The sequence below is a fragment of the Aegilops tauschii genome, chromosome 2 (assembly GCF_002575655.3).
Source record: "Aegilops tauschii subsp. strangulata cultivar AL8/78 chromosome 2, Aet v6.0, whole genome shotgun sequence".
Taxonomy (NCBI): domain Eukaryota; kingdom Viridiplantae; phylum Streptophyta; class Magnoliopsida; order Poales; family Poaceae; genus Aegilops; species Aegilops tauschii.
Genome location: NC_053036.3, coordinates 423,909,013 through 423,915,012, shown reverse-complemented (window position 1 = coordinate 423,915,012; position 6,000 = coordinate 423,909,013).

Genomic DNA, 6,000 nt, shown 5'->3' with positions numbered 1-6,000 from the left:
GAGCCGTGCGTGGGTGCGCGAGCAGCCAAGGAGGCGCGGGAGGAGGCAGGCTCGCGGCAGGGGAAAGGCTGGGCAGTGGGCGTTGGCGGCCAGAGTGGTCAGTGGATCCGGGCACGAGCGCGCGTGGCGAGGAGGGATAGGGGCGCGGGCGTGCTCGACCGCTAGGCCGAGACGGGGCGAAGGCGGGCGCGCGCGGCACAGCAGCACGGCGCAGGCGTGGGCGGGTGAGCGTGCGTGCGCACGGGGACAGGGAGAGGAGAGCCCGGGGCCTCACCGGCATTCGTGGGGAAATGGCAGCGTGCTCGGGCTCGAGGAGGAGGACGGGGATGTCGTTCCGGCGGGGAGGCAGGCCGTCATGGTGGCTCCGGGCGGCGGCGGCGGTGGTGGAGCACGGCGGCGATGGGAGGCGCGGGATCGAGCCCTCCCCGATCCAGAACCAGTCGAGTGGGAGGGGTCCGGGGAGGAGGACGGGTCGTCGGGCAAGGGGGGTTTCTCCGGCGAGGTCAACGCGGGCGTCGGGGGCGAGGGGCGAGCACGATGGGGTCGTGCCACCGATCCAGATCGTGGGAGGGAGTGGGGAACGGGGGGAAGTGGTGGATCGGGTGGGTAGCTAGGGTTTCGGGGAGAGGATAGGGCCATATAGGTCAGGGGAAGTGCGGGGTGGGCCGGTCTTGTTGGGCCCGAGGCCAGCTGGGCCAGGGCCCAGCGGGGGGGGGGGGGGGGTCTTTTCCTTTCTTTCTTTTTTTGTTTCCTTTTCTTCTTTTTATTTTTATTTTTCTGTTCTGTTTTATTTTTAGCTTTATAAAATTTAAAAGCGACAACTAATTTTGTGTTATTAAATAGGTCACAGCACCAACTATTTTGGCACTTTAAATAAAGTATTTTGCCTCTGCTTATTATTTTAAAAGCATTTTTGTCGGGTGGTTGGTGCGACATATGCCAACGGATGGCTTATCATTGTGGGTGCCAATAAGACATCGCCGGTGCCTGGAAACGGGATGAGGCGAAGACATGCATGCCGGCGGATCTTACCCAGGTTCGGGGCTCTCCGAGGAGATAACACCCCTAGTCCTGCTCTGCGGGGTCTCCGCATGATCACTAGATCAAGGAAAGGTAGCTACAATCGCTCTTGGAGCTGTTGGGTTCAAGGGAGAAGAAGAACAAGGCTAGCTCTTGCTTCTCTCTATCTCTATGGTGTGTGTGCTGTGTTCAGAAGCTAACCCTTTGCATGGGTGCTCCGGGGGGTTTATATAGGCCTACCCCCGGGGGTACAATGGTAATCCGGCTGGGCACGGGTCCCAGCCGTCAGTGCCTACGCTCGCCGGCTTCTCCGCCGGCTATTGGGTCCCGCCGACTGGTGGGTCCCGCCGGCTGCCGGCTTCTTGGTCGACAGGCCGGCCCTACCGCCTAGGGTCTTGTCGGCGGCTGCTTACTGTAGCCTCGCCTGTGATGACGAGGGCTTTGTCGAGGTAAGCGTGCCTACAGTGGGCCGCCTCGGGGGCTGTCACTGTAGCCTTACCTCGTCTTGTCTCCTTAATGGGGCTCCTGCTTCGAGGAAGGGGGTAGCCGGCTTCTGGGGCCGGCTACACCCTCGGTCGACTGGGGGAGGCCGGGCCGCCTCCGCGCCTCTGTCTGGCGGAAGGGGCCCGGCGCCTGCGGGCCGTACAGGAGTCGGTCGTGGATGACGTTGAGGCTGGCATGGCTACAGTGCCGAGCCGAATAGGAGACGGTCATCCCGTACGCCCTCCTGTGGCCATGCCTGCCTCGGGCCTCGGGGTTAGTGGGCCGCACTGTGGCCACACCCCGTCTTGTCACCGTTATGTGGGTGTAGCTTTGGTGGTTGTGGTCTCGGCCGGCTTCTTGGAGTCGGCGTTCTTCTTGGCCGGCTTCTTGGAGTCGGCTACCCCGTAGTCGTCCCGGGGAGGGGTTGCTGAGGCTGGGTCGCCTTCCGGGAGTCGGCTTCAGAGGTAGCCGGCCGAGGAAGGCGGCCCAATGCTTGGAGTGCTTGGAGGCCCGAAGGCCTGATAATTTTTCAGAAGAACCAGGGGCAGTCGGTTAGGCTACCCGTGGCCATTTACTCCGACAGTAGTCCCCGAAGCTGATTGGGCTTCGAGGTGGAGTAGGGGTTGAGAAGCTCGATCAGCTTCCTATCTTGACAAGTCGGCAGCTGGGAGCCGGCTTTAGTTAGGCGTGCCGCCTTGGTCGAAACTCCGGAGTCGGAGGGCGGGAGCTCGCTAGCGTGCGCTCCGGGCCGCGGGCCGGCCACTTGCCGTCTGAAAACCACGTGGCCTCCCTCGGCCAGAAAGCCTGCCAGCCCACGCGCGTGACGGGACGTCGCCGCAGGGCGGGGGCCCGCCAAGTCCGCGCCCGGGCCCAGGCGCGGATTCTCTGTATCCCGAAACCGCCCGCACGTCTCCTTGCGGCAGTTTCGGCTCGCCTTTAGGGCGCAATAATCGCGGGGCGTGGGGGGAATGGGTGCAATTAATCCCACGTCTCCCCCCACGTCCGGCCTCTTCGGCCTCGCCTCGCGAAGCTATAAGTAGGGGGAGGTGGAGGGCGGCAGGCCCTCGCACGCTCCTCCTACTTCCACCATCTTCTTCGCTCGCCGTTTCTTGGAACAGCGCCTCGCCGCCGCGCTCTTCCACCGCACGTTCCTCCGCCGCCGCGCTAGTTTTTGCCATGCCTCCCGCCGCGGAGCAGTATGGCGGGGATTGGGACGGCTCCAACGTGCATGAAGACCACGTCGAGTTCCTCCGCAATACTCGGCGGCTGCCGGCCGCGGACAAGGTGGAGGTCCGCCTTGCGCCGGCGAGGGAGATTACGCCGGAGCCGCGGGAGGGCGAGCGGGTGGTCTTCCGCTCGCACTTCTTGCGTGGCATCGGCCTGCCAGTGAGCGCCTTCTTCCGCTCCTGGCTTGATTTCTATCAGCTCCAGCCGCACCACCTCACCCCAAACGCGGTGGTGCTGCTATCAGCCTTCGTCACCCTGTGCGAGGGCTACCTCGGCGTCCTCCCCACCCTCGAGCTCTGGGGGGAGTTCTTCTAGTCCAAGCTGGGCACGCGCATGCAGGGCGTGCCGGCTCAGACTGGCGCCTTCATCGCGTCGCGGAGGTCGGTCGCCGACAACCCCTTCCCCGTCATCACGCTGATCCAATCGGTGAAGAAATGGCAAAAATCGTACTTCTACGTGCGGAACATCGCCCCGCGGGGCGACTACATCAACCTGCCGGCTTACGTAGCCGGCCCTCCGGCGGGCAGGCGGCCCCAGTGGTCCTTCCGGGCCGTGACTCTGACGCCGGCCGAGTCCGCCGCCATCGCCCGAGTGCGAGAGCTGACCCAGTCGGAGGGCTTGACGGGTCCTGACCTGCTGGCCGCATTCGTCACGCGCCGGGTTCTTCCGCTCCAGAGCCGGCCTCATCTGATCTGTCAGATGAGCGGCCAGCTCGATCCGAGCCGAATGTGCACCAAGGAGATGCCGCGCGAGGAGGTCGCCTATATGGTGAACTACCTTGCGAACTGCAAACTCACCGAAGAGTGGCAGTTCGGCAAGGAGCCATATAGCCGAGCCAATCCGCTGCCTACGGTATGTTCTCCTTGTCTCTTTTTCTTTTTCCTTGCTTTGTTGCCGAGTTCCTCTTGGACGACTCTAACTTAGTCGGTTCGTTTTTCGACAGAGTCCTCTTCTTCGGCCGGCCAGCGGGTCAGACGCAGAGCGTCGATTCATCCCCGACCGGACCGAACACGATCTGGAGGACCCCGACTTGGGGGCGGCCGGTATGGACGACAACATCGAGCCGGGCGGTGGCCAAGCCGGCGGCGAAGCAGGCGGCTCCGGGCTCGGAGTCACCTTCGACGACTGGCCGGACGACGATGAGGCCGAAGTCGCCCCGCGCCGCCAGCCGGCGTCTGGACGCGGCGCGGGTTCCTCTGCTGCACCGCCTGCTTGGGGCGGAGGTCAAAAGCGTCGCGCCACCCAGGGTTTGTTCGATAGCCGGATGAAGAAACCCAGGGGCGGGGCGGCAGCCACCAGGCGGGAGGAGGCGGCCGCGAAGGCGGCTCGCTTCCGCAAGACGGTGAAGCAACCGCAGACCGTGTCGGCGTAAGTTCACTTTCTTTCGTATACTCTTTTTCTTTCTTTTCTCTGGTGGTTCCTGAACCCTTGTCTTTTTCTCCAACGAACAGAGCTCCGCTGTCGCTTGAGCGAGCGGCTGCCGCCTCCGTCGTTGAGTCGCCGAGGGGCTCTGGGAGCACCACCCACCGCGTGGACCCCCGTGCCGACCTTCATGAGGCGACAGAAAGGAATGCGCGGGAGGCGCGGGCGGAGCGAGAGGTGCGGGAGGCGGAGGCACGGAGGGCGGCCGCCGCCCAGGCGGCACGGGAGGAGGAGGCAGCGAAGGCACTCGCCGATGCCGCAGCCAGGGCCCAAGCAGAGGCTGCGGCCGCGGCGGTGGCGGGGGAGGTTTTGATGGTCACCCTGCTGCGCGTCATGGCGCCTGGGGACATGGAGCCCTCGCCAGAGGGAGCCAGCGGCGACCAGCCAGGGCTGGGGGGAAGCGACGACGTCATCATCCTGGAGAGGGCGCCGGTGCCGACCCCGCCAACTGGGGCGGCTCAAGGCGGCCGGCCTAATCCGCCGCCTGCACAGTCGGCGGTGGGCGAGCCGGCCACGAGGGCTGAGATGGCGGTCCGGATTCCGTCGAGCCGGCGCGCGGGGAAAGCCGCGTCGGAGCCACAGAAGGCCGCGTCGGAGCCGCAGCCGGCCGTGGGCTCCATCTCGTCGGCCCGGGATGCGGAGGCGGCCAGCGCTACCTCGGGGTGGACGCCAGGCGGAGGGACGGTCGTGGTGAACATGGCTGCACAGGATGTCCGGACCCGGCTCCAGGGCCAAGCTGCGGCGCTGAGGCAGTTCACCGACGAGTTCCTTGCGACGCGGGCAGCCATCCGGGTTAGTATTCCCATCTTGCTTCTTCTTGATCTTGATTTCTTCTAGATCTTGATTTCTTCCGTGGGGGCGCGTCAGCGCACCCACTGGGTGTAGTCTCCGAGTTCCGAGTCGGCTGCTGAGCAGGCGGCTTGGAACTTCTTGGTGGATTTGCCTTGGCCATTCTTGTTCTTACTTCGATCTTCTGTCCATCTTGCAGGACTACCACAACCTTCGAGCGGCCGCCTTCAACTCCCAGGCTCGGGAGCTGACTCAGAAGACCGCCGACATTACTGAGAGCCGAGGCACGTGCTTTGTTCTTTATCTCATGTGGGGGCGCGTCAGCGCACCCACTGGGTGTAGTCCCCGAGATTCGGGCCGACTGCTGAGCAGTCGGGTCGGATCTTCCTTGACGACTTCTTCTTACTGTTCTTTCTTTTTCTGCCGTCCCTGCAGCGGCCAACGCCAGTCTGAGGGCACAGCTAGGAGAGTCTCAGACTGCCCTTCGTGCCAAGGATGCCGAGCTCGCCGCCTTGGTGCAGGAGCGCGACCGCCTGGTCAAGAAGCTGGCCGACCAGGAGGAAGGCCACAAGGCGGCCCTGAAGGTGGTGCAGGACCGCGAAGCCGCCCTCCAGGCCGAGTACGAGACGGAGGCGGCTGGCTGGGCTGAGGCCAGGCAGACTCTGGTCTCTGGCTATGGCCAGATCGAAGATCTGGTTGACGGTAAGCCGCCTACCTCTTCGTCCTTTCTTGCCATCTGCCACTTTGGCTCTTTTTCTGATTTGGTGCTCTTTTCTCCTTTTCTTCTTCTTTCTTGCGTAGAATATTTCCCTGGCTATTCTACTGTCGCCAACCAGACCATTGAGGCCCGTCGCCAAGCGCGAAGGCAGGCTGGCTTTGAGATCTCGCCAACCGCCGGCCGCTCGCTGGAGGAGCAGCTCCTGGTGTTCCAGGCCCGCATCCAGCCGGCTCACCGACTGCTTCGTCCGCTTCAGCGTGCCGGGGCGCAAGTCTTGGCCGCCCTCTGGCCCGACCAAGTGGTTCCTCGCACCCCCAGTCGGACTGCCGACTGGCTGGAGG